This window comes from Chelonia mydas, chromosome 9 (genome assembly GCF_015237465.2).
Source record: "Chelonia mydas isolate rCheMyd1 chromosome 9, rCheMyd1.pri.v2, whole genome shotgun sequence".
Taxonomy (NCBI): domain Eukaryota; kingdom Metazoa; phylum Chordata; order Testudines; family Cheloniidae; genus Chelonia; species Chelonia mydas.
This window is the reverse complement of record NC_057855.1, coordinates 75482159-75506159: the sequence shown is the minus strand read 5'-3', so window position 1 is coordinate 75506159 and position 24001 is coordinate 75482159. Positions and strand designations below refer to the sequence as shown.

Genomic DNA, 24001 nt, shown 5'->3' with positions numbered 1-24001 from the left:
GCAGAGCAGTCATGCCCTTTGGACAGAGTGACCAGAAGGCTCTCCAAGGCCACATCTTCAGTGCATGCTACTCATGAGTTAAGCAGTTGCAGGTTAGCCTATCAAACTACAGCGGGACCACACTGTCGTTATCTGCCCTTTGCTCTCACTCCCTGCATCCGCGCTGGTGCTGTTGCTCAGTGATAAGCAAGCCGCTATCTAGACGTGTGTAACCCAAGATTCATTGTGCCACACCTCAATGCATCTCTCTGGGCTCACGTTCGCAAGGTGCACTAGGGCAACTCATCCGCCCACTCAGGGGATTGTGGGAGGAAATCATCTCGATCTGGGAAATTCAATGCTTGGCAGGCCCCAGGCTGGTGTGGTGGTATGCTGTGATAGGCTTAGCGTAGGAATACCGTTCCTGTTAATAACTAGTGCTTTTATGGAGGCATGGTTGCTTTTTTGTACATCTGCAGAAGCTGTTGCCAAGAGATGCTGGTGGGTGTTTCAGAGGCTGCTCTTGACCTGAAGGTGAAGGCAGAGGCTGATGCTGTTTTTCTTGGCAGATTCCCTCCTCTGCAGAGCCCCACTTCTGGACCAAGACCTCAAGCATACACTGGCAGGACTACATTGTAGTGAAAACGTGGGGCGACCAGCAATAAACCCAGAATTTTTGCACCAGGAAAGCCACATTCCTGGAGCTGGGTAAGGAGCTTGCCCCCGCCCTTGAGTAGCAAAGCACCCAGATAAAGAGAGCCAATAAAGATCCAGAAGCATGCTTCTATCACCTTGTGGAAGCTGCAACCCTAGATGGCGACAGATCTGCTGGTAATCAGTTCAGGTAGGTAAAACCAGAGTGGTCATGGAGGTTTTGCAAGGCAGTTAATGCTCTGCAGGCCTCCATGGTTATAAGGCTTGGAAAAATCAGTGGCAGGACTTGTGTTATACCAATAAAATAAAAACCAGCAGGATCTTATTAAAAGGGAAAAGGCAAAATGCCACATTTATTGTGAATACAGAAAGCAGTTAGTTATAGCTATAACATTCCATTCAATCTCATATTTATTCACACATTCATTCATACACACACACACAGGTTCTGCAAGGTTGTTATCATAGTTACCAGCCTTCGAGTTGCTCATGCCAAGCCACTGGCCAGGTGGCCTGGACATGAGGAGGGAGCAGGGCCTTGTCAGATGCTCATCTGATGCTCCTAGAGGTTGGTTTGCAGAATCAGACCCCAAAGTTCTCACTTTCTAGAGTCAATTTTTATAGGAATTTCTTCCTATGCCAGTCTATGGGAATTGCTTCATCATGCTGTTGCTGAATCAATCAGCAGAAGGCACGTTCCTGACGGCTCCGTGCTGCCAGATGTTATCTTGGTCTTTGGTTCTCCCATCCTTGAGGCTGTTGGGTGGATTCCAGTCTGCCCTCCGGGGGTCCTCTGGTTATTTCCACTTGACGCCTTCTTCAGCCGACGGACACTGGATTCTTAGGCTGGCACCTCCCTGATCATTCAGTTATTATCCACACCAAGCATCCATCCACATACATCCTCTATCTCTATTTTAATCACAATTGTTAACAAAGCGAGATGAATACAACAAAAGGGCGGGGAGTCTCTGGGTGCTATTTCTGTTGTTACAGAGTATTGCTTTGAGTCTCTCTCTGTGTGAGTAGTTGTTGTTACAAAGAATTGCTTTGAGAACAGACTCTGTCTTAGAATGTACTAACACAATTAGCAGCTTGCAAGTTTCACACATAGAGGGAGAGAAACAGTACTGAAAACCAAGAGACCTCTTAATTAGTAATACCCTGGAATTTAAACTATGGGGAATCAAACTCATTTGTGATTTTAATACAGAACTTCTTTAATATGATCCAACACTTGAATGGCTCAGGCTCCTGAGCTGTGCAAGTGCAATCAAAGGCATGTATGTACCTATCCTATGCCTGCCATTTCAAGCAAATACATACATTTACAGGAAAGGAATGGGGATACTGCTCCAGATGCACTGACAGGCAGGGTGCATGGTGCTACAGTGTTCAAGAGGTCTGGCCTTTTTCAGCATGGGCAATGGGCAAACAGTACATGTTCCCCCCTCATCACAGTCATCAATCTGCTGTCTGTGACCCAGCTTACTTTCTGCTGCCTTTGTTGATGATGGTTGATCCTGATATGCACCAGCCAGTTTAACTACATGCTGAGCCAATGCATGGTGGAATGTGGCGGAATGTGCCTTTGGCTGACTGAAAGCAGCATCGTGCTACTCACTGACTATTGCATTACAGCTTCTGTTTAAAGGATGACTTCTGGAAGTCCTCTCAAACTGACATATGTAGTCAGAGGATTCCTTTGAAATCTGGTGTGCCTCAGGCAGGAGCAGAGTAGGGTTGCCTACAAACTTTTTGAAAAAAGGTGTGGGTTTTGTGGTTTCTTCCCATCCCCTGCTGAGCTAGAGATCAAACGACTGATGTGATGGGGGTCAAAATGGTCTCTAGCTGCCAACTTTTACCCAAGGTAGTGCCTGGCACCCCTTAAATCTTTGGAGGATCTAAACTGAGGCTGGTATTCAAGAAAAAATACAGAGTTTACAATGCAATGAGCCAATAAGGAAAGACATCTGGAGAGTTTCCATTCCCACTATTGTATATGTTTTACAGCTTGACTCTTGTAAACACGCTAACCTCTGAACACTTATTTGGATTGCTTTGAAATTCCGTATGCCTTATGGGGGTGTGGGATAGCACGAGTGACCTCAATTTGGGGTCTTTTGTCCAAGGGGTTCCTGGGTTACAGCCCTCCAAATAAACAGTTTCCTTCTGCTGCCGAGAACCTTCTGCTTCCTTCCTTCAGTTTCCTTCTGCTGCCGAGAGGTACTAAGGACTGCATGAATTGCAGACCCTGTTGAGATTGATGGCTGTGAATTCACCCTTCAGTTAACATAACTAAGGATACCTTAATCCCAAGTCCCCACCTAAGCCAAAACAAGTTTTGGACTGAATATCTGGAGATTGCTACAATTTGTGAGCCATGAGTGGCAATTTTATTCTGGGGGGAATGTAGTCAAAGTATTTGGGGGGAAAATTATATAGATGACTGTTTCCTGGGAAGGGAAGGGCATTAAGGGCAGAGGAGAAAAGGAATTTGGGGCTGGAGCAAGTGGAGTTTTACCTAACATAGCACATGACACCCACTAACTCTTTGGGGGACCCAAACTGTGAACAATATTTAAGAACATGCTCACTTTTATACTTGTGTAAATGTGCAGTTAGAAGGATTACAGTGCACACGTGCCAACACAAAAGGGAGAGGGTTTTTATGCAGTTACTTTGTGCGTGCTTGGGTAGTTTGAGGGAATACGCCACCACTGATGCTTCACGTCCAAACCTTTGTACACTCATGCAATAAAGATTTAATAGCTCATGTTGCTTGCTACAAGTTGTCTGTTATAATATTGTGTGTTTTAATTTTTTGGGGAGGCTTCCTGTGAGCACAGCAGAAGAGTCAGCAGCCAGTCTAACCACAATTTTTGTTATATCAAGTGGGAAGGAGCCAAAGACAGAGAACTCTGTGAGGGATGGGGTACAGTGGGGAGGGGGATAGGGACAAGGAGAGGACTTGCAGCTGTAGAGGGGACAGGACATAGGATGGGTGGTTAAAAAGCCTTGGATTGGTTATTTGAGAAAATCTGTATTTTATTAATCCCTGCAGGGGGTTAGGGCCGGAGGAAGTGGTTACTTCCTGATCTCGGGGCTACTTAATATGATGTTTCCAAAAACACACAGTGTGGAGATTTGGAACTGACAGCTCAGATATCTTGACCACCAAGGGTTGTCAACATGTGGATTCTGGGTGATTCCTGGATCATGAAGTTGTAGAAGTTTGCAGGAGAGCAAGGAGTACAACATGATGTGGGGATTGACGACTACCTGCTGATTTGGGTGGACACAGGTGGCCTGCATTATCATCATGTTTTTCCCACTATGCCGCATCCGACTGGTGATTTAGGTGGTTGTGATCTACTGGACATTGTGGTGCTTCACTCCGATGGAAGTGAATTGGGCCTTTTCCTGGGTCTACGCCTCATACAATGGATGAGAGCAGATTTGGACCACATCAGAGACTTGTGTCGAGGAGCTGTGATAGTTTTCTCTGCTGTGGCTGAGCACCTGAATAATTGCTACAGTGATAGTATGAGGGCTATTAAATGTTGGAAGAACATTAATTGGGAAATTGGAGGGTTCATGGCTGACCAGAAAATGTGTACAGTATGGCATAGAGACATTACAACTCTAACACCTCACTGTTGCTTGGAGATGGGGTACATCTATTCAATGGTGCAAGCAGAAATCATTTCTTGCTGGTACTGCACTCAGGGGAGGGACACAGGGGAGGGCACGTGACCTCCCCCTGTGACCCTCCATGTGACTCCTCCCCACCCCACCCCCAGCCCAGGGCCCCCATGCTCTCCCCGTCCCCTCCGACACCCCCCTTACTTGTCTAAAATTTTATAACTGCATCTGTTAAACAGATGTAGTTATAAAATGATGCTTTGGGCCCCTGGTGCCACCTGTACTTCCAGGTGTCATTGAGGATCCAGAAGCACCCCAAATTGAAAACTTCTTAAATGAAAGAAGGATAGGAAGGACAATCATCCCACTTTCACACACCCTTAACACACTATCAGTGCCTCCCTTATGTCCAGACTAAGCTTCTGCCAGCTTGCCTGTGTCTAAATATTGCTCTCCGCCAGGCACTGAGAAAGCAAAGATGCTGCGCCATCTGGGTTTGATGGAAAAGAGGCATAGAACTGTGTGAGCCATGTGCAGTGTGATGGAACTGCAGCCCAAATTGTTTTATTATTTTCTTCAGCTTGACATACAGGAGGGGCAAACAAAATCAGCCTGGCAGAACATGCATGAGAACTGTCTCTAGACAGATAAGCAATTGATCAAAATCACATTCTCTGATCTCTTGGGGCCAAATCCTGTTCCTATTGAGATCAAAAGGAGTTTTGCTATTGAGTTCAATGGGAACAGGCTTTGACATCTGGAGAGGAAAGAACAAAACCACGCAAGCAATGACTATGTTGCTTATGCCACAGGTATCAAAGGCTGCTGACTCATGTGAGAAAGTCAGCAGACATCTGATCTTTGTCCATTGCAAGGGAGAAATCAGCAATCAATGAGGCTAGAACAGTCTCTGTATCATACCCAACTCATAAGTCCATCTGCAAAGGATCAAGGAAATATGAAGGCTCCAAATTACCTTAAAGTCCTCAGTCCTTGGGTTAGAATGCTCCCATTAGTGTATGTTCATAGTCCAGAGGCTGGAGCAGGAAAGAGGCAAAATGGAGATGTTTCCAGGCCAGGGCCTTTTAGCTTCTGCCAAGTGCCAAGTAAAGGGAAATCTGTTCTTACTGTGAAAGATGGTGTTTGGAGTCACACGGGCAAGTTACATGTCCATCACCCCCACCCATATTCTAGTTAGAACATTCACAAAAATTCCATTAAGTGTAGACAGGCGTTTTCCAGGGTCCATTGTGAGGTAAGTGTTCCTTAATGGACTGTTCAACTTGACTTGTCCCTTCATGTGCTGGCTAAATACCTTTTGGGTGTTACCACAAGAGCAAACATGTAGTAAACATAGCAAATATTCATAACTTCAGATACCAAGATGAATATACATGCACAGAAATAGCATAATCATGAGTACCAGCTATTTCACCTACATGACTATTCCCAAAAGAGATTCTGAAAAAATCACACCACATACCTGAGACCCTATGTGCCAGCACCATGCCCCACTGGAGTTTTGTTATCTGTTATGTAACAACAGAGATGGACTCAGTGACATGACTCCGTTTAGCCTAAAAGGGCAAGATTAATTTTTAGCTGTTCAGGTGTGACTGGACCTTTAGTCAGTGAGGATATACTGGCTGGTACACATTCAGGTTAACAGGCTTCAGTATTCCTTTGCAGTTAAGTTTTTAATGTTCATAAACCTGGTATGTGCTGAGGTGGTGTAAAGCAAAACACAGGTTTTTAGGTTTGCAAATCTGTGAACCTCTGACTCTTTAAGATTTTATTATTATTTATTTTTTTTGCTGGTCATAATGTGAGAGAGTATCCTCTCCACCCTCTGCTCATGAGGTTATGTATGTGTCTTATAGCACTCTTCTGAACACCAGTTGGAAGGAATTTTTTTTCCAGTAAGTGTGGACCGATTCTTTTCTCTTAGAAGGCATGTAATTTTTTCAGGTTCACACTGATTAACACAGAAAACAACTGGGGCTGTTAAACTTTCTTCAAATTCCATAGAAAATTAAGTTCAGCTATATTTTCCAGTACAGAGATGAAATGGGTTTTTGTACATACAAACATCATCATGCTTAACTACCCACCTTTCCCCAAAATATGTAGTATTTCAGTCTGTTTATATGGAATATGGGAGTTGGGTGAGGAGCTATTTAAGCATATGCATAACTTATTAAAAGACAAATTTTAAGTAGAACTGTATCCTAAACTGCATTATGGTATTGTACCCAAACATTGCATGTCAATGGGGGATTCAACTTCCTTTATAGGAACAGAACAGACTCCTGAAACTCTTACCACAAAAGTCCAAAAGTCCACAGACGTGCAAATAGTCCCATTGTCTTCAGTGGGATTGATCAAATGATTAAGAGTTTACAGGATTAGGTTCCAAGTTTGTAAATTGTTCTGGATGAAATGACAATGCCTGAGCTGTCAGATCAGAAGGAGCTTCCATCGAATAAAGATGGGCAGATGTGTGATAAGTCTTAGATCTGTTGTTAAGATGAGGAACATATTTTCAGCAAAGTTCTTGGCAGATTCCCGAAGCAGCTGGTTTAAGGCTGTCAGTGTCTGGCGTTATTATCTTCACTTATCGTTCTCTCACCCACAAAGCTGGAAAATGAGGCCTTTGTTTTTCTGCTCCAGTTCCAGTTAACAAAATGCATGTTAGACTAGTCTGCCTGCAAAGAAGAATTCTGTGCACACTGGGGACAACACATGATTCCTGTCAGGCTGCAGAATTGGGCTGACATCAGAATCCAAACATCCTCTGGTCAGTGCAAGCAGGGGCATTCCTCTAATGATTTGGACTTGATGCAATGCAGTATGTATGTCATGGATAATTCAGAAACAGACTCAAAAACACTGTTTAAACACCTTCCATCCCTCCCCCCCGCCCCGCCTCCCCTCTTGAGGACTCCTGACCAACTTAACAGCACAATGCATATGCTAACAAACTTAAACAAAGCCTTTGTTTAAGTTTGTTAGCATATGCATTGTGCTATTAAAGCCATATAAAGAATGAATGCCCTCCCTAGCCAAGTTCTGCTCCTTTAAGGAGCAGAGCACAGCCCCATCCTGGCTCTGGGGGCAGGGGTGCTAGCCCCAAGTCTTTCCAGTACCCTGTACCCGCTAAAAATCTCTTGCTGGTACTGTGTACTGGCGAGTACCACCCTACTTGCACGACTGCATATATTGAACAGCGGTCAGAGGATCTTTACTGACATAAAATTGTCAGTATTTGGAAACAGAAATCCTGTCTGTGATCTCAGTTGCTGGCCCTGCCACAAACTCCACCATCCACTTATTCTGAAATATGACCAGGGGTATCATTCCACTGTAACATACTTGCCCTCACTCTAGGGACTGCATTTGAGTTAGGTTATGGGAGCATGGGGGAAGTAACATTAGGAGAAATGTTTCTATACCAGAAGTGATGACTTCAAAGACATATGTTCCCTGCTTGTTGTGGGATGGCCTGGGTACAGTAGTGTGTGTGTGTGTGGGGGGGGGGCAGGTTGAAGCGGGGAATGCTGGGAACAGGTCAGGGGCATGGCTGGGGATGTGTGTCGAAGCAGGGCTGGTGGGGCTCAGCTGCTGTTTGTGGGTGTGTGGGAGGGGTGGGAATGTGCTGGCTGGATTGATATGCAAATGGCAAGACATGATATGCACAATTGCCTAAATGACTACTGCCTGTCAACAACGTATCTTATTCCTGTTCAAAACATTAGGAAATTCAATGGCAAAAAAATACATTACTGCAGAGTTAAAGTTGCTTGGTGGTTTATTGACCTCTTGCAGGGCATTTAGCTGAGCAAAACTCAAACTTCTGAAAACCAGGCAATGCACAGCTAAGGTTACCCACGGTTAAGTCGTTGCCATTGCTCTGTCTGTTTGACCTCAAATTCTGAAGCCTTTTGATCACACTGACTGATCCTCCAAGTTGCCTTCCATTCCCGGTATGAACCTAATACTGTCTCACTTGGTCCTGACAAAAAGAAGAAAAAAAAGTTTGAATAATATGACTCCTTATAATTTCATACTCACAGTATGCAGCTGCAACTAAGTAGGAACAACTTTCATCTCCAAAGGGTACTGTTCTCGTTGAAAGAAAAGGAGTACCTGTGGCACCTTAGAGACTAACCAGTTTATTTGAGCATGAGCTTTCGTGAGCTACAGCTCACTTCATCGGATGCATAGCATATCGTGGAAACTGCAGAAGACATTATATACACACAGAGACCATGAAACAAAACTTCCTCCCACCCCACTCCCCCGCTGGCAACAGCTTATCTAAAGTGATCATCAAGTGGAGCCATTTCCAGCACAAATCCAGGTTTTCTCACCCTTCCCCCCCCCCCCCCCCCCCCCCACACACACATACAAACTCACTCTCCTGCTGGCAACAGCCCATCCCCCTTTGAAACCCCTCTTTATAATGTGCATGATAATCAAGGTGGGTCACCTCCAGCACTAATCCAGGTTTTCTCATCCCCCCCCACACCCCCCCCTTTCCAAAAACCACACACACAAACTCATTCTCCTGCTGGCAACAGCTCATCTTACAATGTGCACAGCAATAATCCAAGTTTAACCAGAACGTCTTGGGGGGGGGGTTTGCAGGAAAAAAACAAGGGGAGACAGGCTACCTTGCATAATGACTTAGCCACTCCCAGTCTCTATTCAAGCCCAAATTAATAGTATCCAATTTGCAAATGAATTCCAATTCAGCAGTTTCTCGCTGGAGTCTGGATTTGAAGTTTTTTTGCTTTAAGATAGCGACCCTCATGTCTGTGATTGCGTGACCAGAGAGATTGAAGTGTTCTCCGACTGGTTTATGAATGTTATAATTCTTGACATCTGATTTGTGTCCATTTATTCTTTTACGTAGAGACTGTCCAGTTTGACCAATGTACATGGCAGAGGGGCATTGCTGGCACATGATGGCATATATCACATTGGTGGATGTGCAGGTGAACGAGCCTCTGATAGTGTGGCTGATGTTGTTAGGCCCTGTGATGGTGTCCCCTGAATAGATATGTGGGCACAGTTGGCAACGGGCTTTGTTGCAAGGATAGGTTCCTGGGCTAGTGGTTCTGTTGTGTGGTATGTGGTTGTTGGTGAGTATTCGCTTCAGGTTGGGGGGCTGTCTGTAGGCAAGGACTGGCCTTTCTCCCAAGATTTGTGAGAGTGTTGGGTCATCCTTCAGGATAGGTTGTAGATCCTTAATAATGCGTTGGAGGGGTTTTAGTTGGGGGCTGAAGGTGACGGCTAGTGGCGTTCTGTTATTTTCTTTGTTAGGCCTGTCCTGTAGTAGGTGACTTCTGGGAACTCTTCTGGCTCTATCAATCTGTTTCTTCACTTCTGCAGGTGGGTATTGTAGTTGTAAGAATGCTTGATAGAGATCTTGTAGGTGTTTGTCTCTGTCTGAGGGGTTGGAGCAAATGCGGTTGTATCGCAGAGCTTGGCTGTAGACGATGGATCGTGTGGTGTGGTCAGGGTGAAAGCTGGAGGCATGTAGGTAGGAATAGCGGTCAGTAGGTTTCCGGTATAGGGTGGTGTTGATGTGACCATCGTTTATTAGCACTGTAGTGTCCAGGAAGTGGATCTCTTGTGTGGACTGGACCAGGCTGAGGTTGATGGTGGGATGGAAATTGTTGAAATCATGGTGGAATTCCTCAAGGGCTTCTTTTCCATGGGTCCAGATGATGAAGATGTCATCAATATAGCGCAAGTAGAGTAGGGGCGTTAGGGGACGAGAGCTTCATGTTTCATGGTCTCTGTGTGTATATAATGTCTTCTGCAGTTTCCACGATATGCTATGCATCCGATGAAGTGAGCTGTAGCTCACGAAAGCTCATGCTCAAATAAACTGGTTAGTCTCTAAGGTGCCACAGGTACTCCTTTTCTTTTTACGAATACAGACTAACACGGCTGCTACTCTGAAACCTGTTCTCGTTGAGGATTCTCTCAGCTGGCACGTTTCTGCCTGCTGTGAGGTGCTCTTTTTGGGAAAGAGAGTTGAAGATGAGGGTGTGGTTCAGGTGCTGGGAAGTAGAGAATAGCAATGGTGGTTATATTAATCCCATTTCGGATTGGTGCAGCCTTCCATGTCATACAGCTTCAGGTTCCAGAATAGAAGGGCCACGTGTTTCAGGCCTTGGGGAGGAGACCTTTGTCTCCTTGTGGCAGATGAACAGATAAGTGCCTGGAGAAGGACTGCAAGTTACAAGTGCGGGAAGCTTGCCCTACCAAGCAATCTCAGAGACCACTTGGAATATTTACAGAATGAAAAGTGGACTGAGATAAGAACAGCAATAAATCAGCTTCTGCCTAGTGGGAGGTATTTGGAAAGTAGTGCCTTTAAGAATTGAGTTACGGTAAATTACATTTTGCCTGGGCTTTTTCCTTTTGCATTAAGTGCTTTTCCAGTAAAAAATTGCTTCTGCATTCAGCCACTCTAAGATGCCAGTTTGTAAGTCTTTTTCTTGTCCCCCATTTTAAGTAGCATTGTTGGGAGCTGGGGATGGAGAGGTCTAGACAAACATAATGGCACAATGTCTACCTGCAACTGAAGCAGCTGCTGGGAGTATAGGGTAAAACCTGCCCAAATATTTTTCAATATCCCTCATAATAATAACTATATTACCTGGCTGAGATGCAGAGTCCTCCCTGGATTCTCCTATTTGGGTCCCCTCCACCTGGTTATGCTCTTCCTGGTCTGGATCAAGGAAGAGCTCTCTTTGAGGCTGGTGTCCCCCCAAGCTCTGGGTGGCTGTTTGGTGAGACGGAGGGTACCCTCTTTGCGGACATCCAAGTTCTGAATGCAAACCTGTCCCAGCTCCACAGGTGTGTCCATGCTGAAGTGGCTCTCTGTGCTCAGTGATCCATTTAATCATGAGATGGACAGGACGTCAGGGCAGCACTGGATTTCTTATTGTTATCCACAGCTTTCCAGGACCTCACCTTGAGCCCCTTTATCTTCTCCCTGCACTGCTGTCCAATCCACTTGATCCCATGATCAGCCAGCAGCTGCTGAGACAGTCCATCATACATTTTGGGGGACCTCTCAGAGGAGTTAAACTCATGCTTTTTGTTTGCTTCTGCCCCCAGCAGCATCAAGATTCTGGTTTCAGCCTCTGGCTAGGTGACTGCCTGTTGATATATGGGCTAAGTACTTGGCATTATGCTGCTGGATAAAACATCGGAGATGGGTGAAGGTGGAACAGCTGCAAGCAGGGTGGGACGGAGGAGTCTCAGCAGAGGCATATGAAAGAAGACCACTTCTGGTTTGGGTCAGAATACAAGCAGATGGCAAGTCAGTACACAAGGAATGGTTGCCTAGGGGGCTTGAAGAAAGGGATTGGAGGACCATCATATATTGATTCAGGTGACTGGCTGTGGCTGACTGTTTTCACTGCAGTAATGTTGGGTTAGCAGTACTCAGAATAAGCTATTTTAGGTCCTTCCTATACCTCAGGGCATGCTGGCTGCCTTGCCATATGGCACAGATCGAGGCATTTGGATGTATGAATGTGGAGCTTCTTAAGGGGAAAACCCACAGCTGAACCAGTGTTAAGTCTGCCATGAAAACAAAGCCTAAGACTGCAGAGAAATATATTCCCTGAAGCCAGAGCACAAGACCCCCTGGTGGCAAGGGGGATAGTGTACCTTGGTCTTCCAGAAGCATTTGATCTTCATCCCTTGGTAGAGACAGCAACAAACTCTGAAAAGCCCAAACAAGATGCTAAGAGAAATGACATCAGGCAGAAAATATTATGCGTCAGATAGCATTGCCGGTACTGTAACTGCAATGCAGACCTTACAGTGCATAACAGCTAATACTACTGTCTACCTAGTGATCATTTCCTTTAAATATAATAATTACTAATTATGTACATTACTGTAGCCTATGGCGGTCCCAATGGGACCCCTCTGGGTGCTTGTACAAGAAGAAAAAGATGTTACCTTCTTGGAACAGCTTAAAATCTAATTAAACAACATTCAACAAAAGGATGTAACAAGCACTTGGAAGGACTAGGGGATGGAGGATGAGGAAAACAGTAGTAATAACATGAATTTACATAGGCTGATATATGCGCAACCAGATGGAGCGGCATAGACCGTGAAAGATGCACATGGGATAGGGGAGAAGGACTTACCAAAAGAGACACTGAAAGTATGAGCAGAGTTAGGAGGAGAACCACGGGATGACAGGATGGTGAAACCCAAGGAAGGTATGAACAAAGATGTTAAATGCAGCTGAAAAGGATGAAAATGGAGTACAGATTTAGCCATGAAGAGGCTGTTAGAGACCATGATGAGAGCAGTTACAGTGGCGTGGAGAGGATGGAAGCCCATTTTGAGGAGGTCAGGATGAATTTGGATATGGAGAACTCAAGCCAACAGTTGTAGACAGTGTATTCAATGGGTTTGGAGGTGAAAGCAGCTGAGGTAATTAGTTAAGAGATGCCTGTGGGGGCAAGGGCTGGTTTTAATTAGAATAGGGAATACCAAACAATGCTCGTATTGTCAGAGGAAGGAAACTGATGAGAAGTGAGAGATAAAGTAGTAAAGAGAAGGAATGGTAGAAGAGTGTGCACAAGCAGAGAAATGAGCTGCAAAAGGATGGGGTTAGGAGGTGAGAAACCATCAGTGTGAGCATGAAGAAAGGAGAAGAGCGTGATAGAGAAGGGGTAGTCACATCAGCGCTTGCTGTTCTTCCCTTTGAAAAAGTATAAAATCCTGCACAGAGAGGGAGGAGGATGTTGGGACACGGAGGGGAAGGATGGAGGTGCATGAGGGAGTCCCAAGTAGTTGAGTAGGTGTCTGGGATTGTGGGTGTGGGAATTCAGTGAAGTTGGAGAAGTATTGCTGGTCAGTTAGGAAGACTGAAGAACTGAAGGCTGTTACCAAGCCATGATTTAGCATTTGAAAAGATGTAAACAGATTCTTTAGTTTTCATAAAAGTGTGATAAAAATTTGGCAAAATGAAGTGAGTGCTTGAGCATTGGATATATAGTACTTAGCAATAAATCAGTAGCCTTGTCAAGAACAAAGGGGAACCAGCAATGTTTTGGAAATAAGTCATTTTGATAAATGAAAAATGATCTCTTAACCCAAAACAAAAATCAGTCCAAAGCACTGTTGTGTGGTAACCCAGAATGTGACTTGAGAGATGAAAGGAAGATTTTCAGGCTGCCTCAGACGTGAGCTGCTGTCAGGAGAGACAGAGCTCACAAAATACCATACAATGCAAGCAGTGAGAAAAGATCCCTGATTTGCACACTTGCTTCTGTTTGCATTATTGCTGTTCTTGGGGGTTGTGTTTGTGGTGCAGTCTAACATTATGATGAGAAATTATGTAACGCTCTACTTCCTACATTTTAAATAGATCATATAATTTCAACTGATATACTGTAGCATACCACCGATCTGCTCCTGTAAACGACGTATGTAAAGATAATGGATGTCACACTTCCATATGGAGGGAACGATCATGTAGGTGCAACATTTTCCTTCCATGTGTTCCAGTTTAATGTCTTGATTTGTATTAATGTATGCACTACAATTTTTGACAATTATTTTAAAGACACTGCCGACAAGAGAACTGCACAGCTAACAAGAGTCGCAGTGCCACCCTCAGATATATTGGTATAGCTCCTGTGAAACTCAGGGGGAGCTCTGCATGCATATTAAGGGCGGAAGAACTGGGAAAGTGTTTGTGTGATGAGAAGGGAATGAACCATTCAGATGTGATTGTTGGTGATCTTTTTTATTAGCTTCTTTTACGCAGGCCAAAGAAAACACAAATATAGCTCCACTCAGTGAAAGGGTAGCATTAGACCTCCCACATTGCTGTGGGAGGGGTTTATGCTGTTTTAAAAGAAATGTCTTTCAGCAAACGTTCACGGTCAGCTTGATGTTGTTGATTGCTCATTTTTGCTTTTTGTGTTAGCAAATCTCTATGCAAGCAGCATACTTTTGCCGGCTGTGCATCTCTACATCTGAGACGGTGGCTGTGCTGCAGTTAGCCCACCCAAATAATGGAATACCTTCACAATGGCCTTCAGTGACACAAGCATTATTATTCATCATTTATATTACAGTAGCTATTAGAAGCCACATCTGAGACTGGGGCTCTGTTGTGTTAGGTGCTGCACATGCACAGAGCAAGAGACAATCCCTGGCCCAGAGAGCTTACCTTGTATATAGACTGTATAATCCACATTTGTGGGGCAGTGGGCTAAAAATGTTTTGGAGCTCGACTGGGTGACATATGTAGGAGGTGTGCAGGCTTTGAAAATGCCTTTGTGATGCGTGGAAACACGTAAAGAAGCCACCCTGCTGCTTTACAGTTATCTACCATGTCTGCCAATTAGCACAGATTCCCCTCCATGGATCTCATGCGAGGCATTGGCTTCCAGGGCCTGCTTCTCCCAGGTGCTGAATGCCTTCAGTGCCATTCATTCATCAGCCTCTTTCCCAGCTCATCGATCCTTTTAACAGGCATTTTATTAATCTAGTGCTTCAGCTGCTTGTTGGTTTCCTGCAGGAGTTTCAGCCAATTGTTATGGCTTCGACAAAGTCTGAACAGAGCGGGGCCTGATTGAGAAGGTGGCCCTTCAGTACTGGAGCACCCTTCCCTCCCCCTTTAGGGTGTTTAAGGGTGAATGGTCTGAGGAATATAGGGTCTGAAAGTAGGAGTGGGTTTGGTCATTATAGGTGAGTAATTACTAGTTGTGTTTTTATGGGCAGTCTGTTATATATGATTTTTTCTTTACACTGTATGTTTCCAATCACAGTGAAAGCACCCAGGGCAACATATGACTGTATTTACTAACAAAAATCAGTAAATCAATAGAGGTTTGCCAGCCTTCCAGGATTGTCCTGGAGTCTCCAGGAAGGAAAGAGTATGTCATGTGATGAAACTTCCAGGAATACGTCCGAACAAAATTGGCAACCCTAATTATTAATACTTATTCTTGACTGTAGTCCAGACGCTCCTCACCGTTGAACAGCTCAGAAGAGAATAAAAGAGAGTGAAAGGGGATCAGAAAGGCCCAGAAACTAGCGGAAGAAGGGAATGGAACTCTGTGGCATGTTTGCCTTGAACTTGTGGAAGTCTGCTGTGAAAATCCTGCACAACTAGGGTACTGCAGGTTTGGGTTGTGCTTGCCTGACGCGTGGCTGGCAGTGGGGAGTTGCTGCGGTGTATAGGATGATGCCCTAGCAACTTGGTGAAAATACTACTACAAAACAATCATAAGTTAATGGTAACATTTCCTTCTAGCAATGGGTGCAGAGCAGACTCATCTGGGGAGCCAGTGGCCTCAGGAAAAGGGTGTGGGCCCTGGGGAAGCAGAGCAGAGTGACTGGCATGCTGTGCAGCTGCCATTAATTCGACAAGCTTGGAGCTTGGTTTCTTCTCTGATTTTCAGGCTACACAGGGCTCAAAAGCCATGTCACATGCTCTGCTCTAGTCACATGACTACAAACCACCCTGGCTGAGGACAGTGGTAAATGCGCATGATGAACCTTGTGGAGTTCTACGACAGCACCTTACTCTCCCATGGGATATTTTCCACAGAAAAGAATGGCTTAGCCCTCGCTATTAACGTGTCCACGACATGCCCCACTGTTTTCTTTCAATATGCAACTACGTGAATCCACACCCAGAGAATCTTTCACCATCTCCCTTCCATTGAAATTAATGGGAATCATGTTGTTAAATTTCTTGGATAGTACTAAAAAATTAGGGGTATGTACATGCGTGTGATTGTTCAGAGTGAAGCACTAACTTAAGAGCTCTAACACTTCAGAGTAGCAGCTTTCTATCTGGCATTTCCATGCTGACCATGGAATTTTGAAGGGTTCTTTCCAGAATTTTGGTTGCTTTTGTTCCCATGGGAACAGCTAACCAGGTTAGCAGGGTCAAATAGATGGAAATGCACTAGAGGCCCCTCAGGTCAGGCTGGGTAGGCACTCCCTTTTTCGTTATCAGATTCAGTATTTTTTTTACCTGCTGCTTGTTTCACCTACGTATATTCAGACATCTGGGTCTAATGCTACCCTTTCACTGAGTGGAGCTATATTTGTGTTTTCTTTGGCCTGTGTAAAAGAAGCTAATAAAAAAAGAAACAGCTGATGCATCTGGCCCTTGTGTCCCTTATTCCTTTGATTGTAGTTTGTAAATAATTCTCTTTCCCCAACAAGTAATAGCACAGCCTCCTGATCGCTTTCTACTGGAAAGCATTCCACTTCTTCACACATGGCTTTTCCTTTTTCTTTGCTGGGAAATTTTTATTTTTAGGATTCTGAAGTATGCTGTTTCCCTTCAGCTTTTGACTGAGAACAACGAGTTCAAATGCAGGGGAATGTTACTGTAAATTATTTAGAGCAATCCAGGCTACGTGACACTGCAGACAGAAGCACAGGGGCAATTTCATATGCTGGAATTAAAATTTAAATCCATGTGGAATCATTTACTGTATAATGGTAACTAAGGAGCTTTTGAAACTGCCAAACTAAAAATGCTATAAACTGGCTTTTAGTGGGGCTTTTAAAATTGCTTAAAAAACAATGCTCTAGCAGAATCCATTTTAGCGCAATATCGTACTCGATATACAGAAGAGCTGCTATCGATTTAAACTGCATAAAGATTTACACACTGCATGGACGGTATTGTAATCCGGTTTTGTAGAACCGGGCATGAGATACAGGAAACGTCACAAACAAATTCACCCTCCTGCAAACACTTTCTGGCAGATTTTCAAACACTGGTTTCCATTTCTACAAGCAACAATAATTGGGGGTGAAATTCTGCCCCCGCAATTTAGGCATTGAAGTAACCTAAATACTTGTGATGCCAGATAAGAATTTATCTACACAGGGAACAAACTACTCAGCAATTGCTGTTCTGGAAGAGCTCCCTGTGTGGACTCTCTATTCCAGAATTAAAGTGATTTTATTCTAGAATTACTCCATGTTAGAAAGTGCACTAATTGGATGAATAAAGCGAGGTCCTACCCTCAGTTCAATAACTTTTGAATGCCACAAGTGATGAATTCCAAAATTACCATGAATGTTCTCAGGTTTCAGAGTAACAACCGTGTTAGTCTGTATTCCCAAAAAGAAAAGGAGTACTTGTGGCACCTTAGAGACTAACCAATTTATTTGAGCATAAGCTTTCGTGAGCTACAGCTCACTAGTCTCTAAGGTGCCACAAGTACTCCTTTTCTTTTCATGAATGTTCTTGGCATCAACAGGCAGACTCCTACAGATTTTGGTGAAAATCAGAAACCTGGAAGGGAGAAATGGGGGACACATGGGGAGCATATGGTTACTAGACACAGCAACTTCTACTTTCTTTTCTATAGATCAAAGAACCAGTTGATGGCGGAAATTAACACACTTCAGCATAACAGTACCTCCCATCACAACTCTGCCCATCCTCCCAATAAAGTTTAACAGGTTGACTCCCTGAATGGCTTATTCCCAACAGGAAAAAAAAAGTGTGTGTGTGTGGTGTGGTGAGGGAGTGGCAGGGAGGGAAGGACGAATAGGTGGGCAAAGTCCCTGGCATAGAGGGGGACAAAAAGGGATCTAGGTATGTGGGGAAGGGAGAATGTGAGGGACACAAAAATACCTGGCAGGGGGAAAATGGAGGACCTTGATATGGGGGTGAAAAGGGAAAAATGGGGGGGGGGGGCACAGAGAGCCCCTGGCATGGGGGAAGCAGGTCATGGGGAATACACAGAACCCCTAGCATAGTGGGGAGGATGGGGAGACAATGATATGGGGAAGGGGACACACAGAGCCCCTGGCATGGGGGGAGGGTAGAATGAGGTACAGGGACATGTTGGGGACACAGAGCCTCTAGTGTGTGTCAGAGGGGAAAATGGGGGGAGACACAGAGCCTTTCGCATGAGGGTGAGGATGAGGCGTTGTAGAGAGTCCCTGAAATAGAGGGGAATGGAGGGATGCAAGGAGCCTCTGCGCAATGAACTTGACCTACACCAACTATGAATCATAGAATCATAGAAATGTAGGACTGAAAGGGACCTCAATAGGTCATCTAGTCCAATCCCCTTCACTGAGGCATGGCTAAGTATTACATGGACCATCTCTGATAGATGGTTTTGTCTAACCTGTTCTTAAAAACCTCCAGTGATGGAGAGTCCACAACCTCCCTAGGGCAATTTGTTCCTTACAGGAAATTTTTCCTAACATCTAACCTAAATCTCCCATGTTGCAATTTAAGCCCATTACTTCTTGACCCATCCTCAGTGGTTAAGGAGATCAATTTATCACCCTCCTCTTTGTAATAATGAAACAATCCTTTATGTACTTGAAGACTTGTGTACCTCCTCAGTGGCCTCTTCTCCAGAGTAAACAAACCCAGTTTTTTCACTCTTTCCTTGTAGGTCCTGTTTTCTAGACCTTGAATAATTTTTGTTGCTCTCCTCTGGACTTTCTCTAATTTGTCCACATCTTTCCCGAAGTGTGGTGTCCAGAACTGGACACAATACTCCAGCTGAGATCTTATCAGTGCTGAGTAGAGTGGAAGAATGACTTCTTGTGTCTTGCTTAAAGCACTCTTGCTAATACATCCCAGAATGATGTTCGCTTTTTTGCAACAGTGTTACATTGTTGACTCATAATTAGTTTGTGATCCACTATGCCCCCTGTAATGATGCTGCCTTTGGTGGGACACAACTGAGAGTATTAATTCAGGACAAATTGCTTAGAGCAGGGCAGTCACAGCCCCAGGCTGGTGGTTCTCCACCTCCAAGGAACACCAAACCAGCCAAACAGAGAAGACTTCGGTCTCACTCCACCGGCTAACCATAAATCATACAAGCAATTCCCTAAGACACTCCAGTTTCCCAGTATCACCACCAGTGCCACTCCTTACAGGGATGAATGGTTATGAAAACCAATGCCCCAGTAAAAGAAAATAGATTCTCCCAATCCCAAAGGATCAAGCCCCAGACCCAGGTCAATATACAAGTCAGATCTTACCCACAAATCACGCTTTGCCAATCCTTTAGAATCTAAAATCTAAAGGTTTACTCATAAAAGGAAAAAATATAGATGAGAGCTAAAATTGGTTAAATGGAATCAATTACATACAGTAATGGCAAAGTTCTTGGTTCAGGCTCGTAGCAGTGATGGAATAAACTGTAGGCTTAAATCAAGTCTCTGGGGTACATCCACAGCTTGGATGGGTCATTCAGTCCTCTGTTCAGAGCTTCAGTTTGTAGAAAAGTTCCTCCAGAGGTATGAAGCACGATTGAAGACAAAATGGAGGGGTTCCTAGGACCTTTTATATTCTCTGCCATGTGGAAGGACACCCCTTTGTTCTTACTGTGGAAAATAACAGCAACAAGATGGAGTTTGGAGTCACAAGGGCAAGTCACATGTCCACGCATGACTCAGTTCTTTACAGGGAGAGCAGCCATTGCTCACATGCTACTTTGAACGTTCCCAGGAAGACTTCTCATGTGGATTGGCGTTTCCCAAGGTCCACTGTCAGTTAAGTGTTTGGAGTCTCCCAAAGTCCACTGTCAGTTAAATGTTTCTTGATTGGACACTTAACCTGCAAATTCCTTTCTCAAGAAGCTAACCAAATGCTTCACTAAAGCCACTTAGAATCAAACACATTGAGACACAAGTACATAGCCAATAATGATAATTTCAGCTACAAAATTGATACATGCATACAGATTGCATAATCATAACCAGCATACCATAACCTTTCCATAGACACCTTACTGGACCTTCTTTGTAAGATTTGGTGCAAATATATAACAGTTGTTGCAACAATGATCTATACGGTTACAGTTCATTTCAATAACATCACACTCACCCCCCCACCCCTGCCATCCTTTTCTGCATTACACCTTCCTAGGCAGTCATTTCACATTTTGTGCTTGTGCAATTGATTATTCCTTGCTAAGTGTAGTACCTTGCATTTATCCTTACTGAATTTCATCTTATTTATTTCAGACCATTTCCTCAGTGTTTCAAGATCATTTTGAATTCTATTCCTGTCCTTCAAAGCACTTGCAACTCCTCCCAACTTGGCATTATCTGCAAACTTTATAAGTGTACTTGCTATGCCATTATCCAAATAATTTATGAAGCTACTGAATAGAACCGGACCCAGAACAGATCTCTCAGGGACCCCTCTCACTATATACTTCCAACTTGATTGTGAACCATTGATAACTACTCTCTGAGTACAGTTTTTCAACAAGTTGTGCACCCACCTTATGAGAGCTTTGTCTAGGCTATATTTCTTTGTTTGCTTATGAGACGGTCATGAGAGAGTATCAAAAGCCTTACTGCAGTTGAGATACACCACATCTGCTGAAGCATGTGACACCTCCCCCCATTTTATTCTGGGATAAAGTGTCTTATTTCAGAAAAGTGTACATGTGGGGAGCTATTCTGCAGTAGCTGGTCTGGTTGATTTCCCCAGAGAGACTGCAAACCCTAAGCATATCTCAGTTTTATCTGAGCTGATGCTGGTTGGTTGGGAGGAAACCACCCTATGAAATGCTGGAGATTATATCAGCATCCTTAGCTGAGTGAGTATGCACAAATCTTGTTCATGCTTGCTACTTTGGTGTCTTGCTGAGCCCCCTGGCTGCCTGTGGTAGTGGCTATGGATATACATATTTTTTATCACTGTCTTGACAGAAGTTTGTAATAATTTTTTCTCTGTGATTCTTGCTACAAGAGTTCATATTGCTATCAGCTGCAGACTGGATTGCTATATTCGACATGGAGCCACCTACTAGCACCACTCAAACTGCGGAATGTGGCCGCTCTTTTGTTTCCTGCCGGCACGTCCTGAAGAGAGCACATTATATCAGTGCTCCAGGGTCAGCGTTGTCTTCCGGTTTGTTTCTGGATACAGTTCAAGCTGTTGTTGGTTTTAATGCATGAGGCTCTCACTATGGCTGATGAGATTAGCTGAGAGGCTAACAATCCCCGTGCTTTGATTCAAAGGAGAGTGGAGGAATCTTCAGTAACAAGCATTCTGGTCCCAAATGGTCTGCCAGAGCCCAGAGTGATTGATATTCAGGTCACACTGCATAGCCTACCTTTTCTCCCCAGCTTTTCCTGGGTAAGAGAGCTGAGCTAGTGAGAAAGTTTGGGTTGAAAGGACTTCATATTCTGAGGGCTGGTTCTAATTCATGGTTTGTCGTCTGTTATATCTCTCCAAGCTTCACATGGGCACACTTTAAGATGAACGGAAGCAGATAAATAAGTTTCAGCAGGAAATGATTGCAGTTGTAGAATTTTGACTGAAAAATTGATTAAGGCCAGTCTGAACATTTGGACCTTAATATGTTACTTCATATCTATCTATCAGTCAATCATAAAGATGAACATGGATGGCTGATATCTGGGGATAACTGAATATAGAAAGAAATGATGAAGACAACAGCCAAGTAAAAATGAGGTTTTTTTTTCCCACAGCTGCAAACAAAAATAGTGTTGACAAAGAGGGTTTGTGTGAGATGAGCACAATATGCAAATCAGTGGTGAGATTTTGGGTTGCACCTCTAAACAGCACAGCCTAGAATGCTTAGCCCATGAAGCAGAGAGGAAAGGTATCTATAAATTGGCTGGAGATGCCTATGGCAAAACTTAGCCCTGGGGCAACCTCTAGGGGCTGCACTATGGTCTGCAGTGCTGCCTGGAATCTCGGCAGCTGGGTGTGCTGTGGCATCGTCCCTGAAATGCCCCTCTAATTTCCCCCAAGCCTCACCCTGGCAAACCCCCAATGGGCAGGTCTTTGGAAGACAAACAGCTTTCACAGTGCTTTGCTGGGGGTAACCTCCCCCAGGTGGAACTGGGGATTTTAGGGCCCCTTTACTCTGCTCTGCTCTAAAGAGGCAGGACAGGATCTCAGCTCAAAACTCTGGAGTGTGAACCTAATTGCAGAGAAAATGTCTGCATGAACCCTTGCAGAATGGAACCCTGAATTTCACCTAGCTGTAGTTATAGCATTGATCCCATAAGATGGCGAGCACCCTCAAGTCTTGCTAGCTTTAATGGCAGTGGATGGAGCCCTAGAACACTTGTTTGATTCACCGCCTTATACAAAACCCCAGAATGCCTAAACATATTCACAAGGGTTCTCAAGGTTCATAAATTTCCATTAGTAATAAATATAACACCTATATTTTAAAGAGATTCTGTACTGATATGGTCAATATCCTCTTCCTGTTATGTATAAGTGTCAAGCCAGTGTCTAATAGATAGTTATGATACAGCAGTCTGTATACTTGTTTCCTTGTAAACTAACTGTTTCACAATTCATTCTGCACACATATTAGCCAAAAAAGAACAAAGGACCTTGGCCACTTTGATGACAATGTGTTTTCACTATTAGACTGACCCAGCAGAATCTTTTTTGGTTTCCTTTCTTTTAATTTGAAATCCATCTGCATTGCTATCTGCATAATTCACTTGAAATTACGTCTCTTTCATTTCTAAATATATAAGGGGATCCGTCACACAGTCTCTGAGGGCTGAGCAGTTTTGAAAAAATAACACACGTAGGTCTAAACTGGAACATTACAGTCATAGAATCATAGAATATCAGTCCATCCTGAGCAGAGGGTAGCACGTAGTTGTGTTACCCCAAGGGCAGATCAGAGAGGAAACAGACTAGTTTATCTTTCCTCCCTAGTGGGGTGTCATAAGGGTAGGTCACAATCTCCCTCATAATACCACAATCACATTACCACACTCATCACCATTTTCCGCAAGCAAAAGCCTGAGAGATTATATGAGCCTTTATACCATGCTCTGAAAGTCATCAGCCTCTAACACACTGGCAGGAGGGAGTTCCAGAGCTGGGGAGCCTCCACTAAAAATGCCCCATCACCAGCTTCTGGGTATTTCAGTTAGGGACTGTTAGCTCAACAGACCTATATAAGAACGGCCATACTGGGTCAGACCAAAGGTCCATCTAGCCCAGTATCCTGCCTTCCAACTGTGGCCAATGCCAGGTGTTTCAAAGGGAATGAACAGAACAAGTAATCATCAAGTGATCCATCCCCTGTCACCATTCCCCATCTTCTGGCAATCAGAGTCTAGGGACACCATCCCCGCCCATCCTGGCTAATAGCCATTGATAGACCTGTCCGCCGTGAACTTATCTAGTTCCTTCTTGAACCTAGATAATCTCTGCTCCTGTGGTAGCACATGTAGCTAGAAGGGATTTCGCAGATTGCCATGACCCAAACCAGGCAGGGCTATAGATGATATATATAGAAATAGATTTGCATAAGGAATAAAGAAGCCAGTTCAATGTTTAGAAAACTGATCTAACAAGCTCTCTGGGGAGCACACTACCAAACTTGTCCGTAGTGACAGCTCTGATGTTACTTTCCTAGTGGTCTGCAAGATTAGTCTCTTGCAGAGTGCACTACAGTAATCTACTCTTTAATCCAATTTGTAATAAACCTTCAATTGCATAATCTTAGTTTGGGTCTCTTCTTCTAGAGACATCTGCCTTTGGCTCCTTTCCCTACAGCTCAAAAAGGGAAACCCTGCTGAAATCAGATGCAACTTCCAATGGTCCCCGAGCATCACTGCTTTCTCAGGTTTTTGATAAAAAGGTCTACCAAATCAGCAGTTTAATGTGTCAGAGATTTTCACGATCGAGATTCCC

The 24001-nt window shown here is 44.1% G+C and overlaps 1 long non-coding RNA gene across 1 annotated transcript in view; it reads right to left on the bottom strand.

Moving 5' to 3' along the window:
- Nucleotides 1-7317: 7317 nt before the first annotated feature.
- LOC119567093 overlaps nt 7318-24001 on the bottom strand; it is a 244613-nt gene continuing 227929 nt past the window's right edge. Inside the window, exon 10 of the long non-coding RNA XR_005226813.2 lies at nt 7318-8290. This is a non-coding gene — a long non-coding RNA (uncharacterized LOC119567093). The remainder of the gene's footprint in view (nt 8291-24001) is intronic.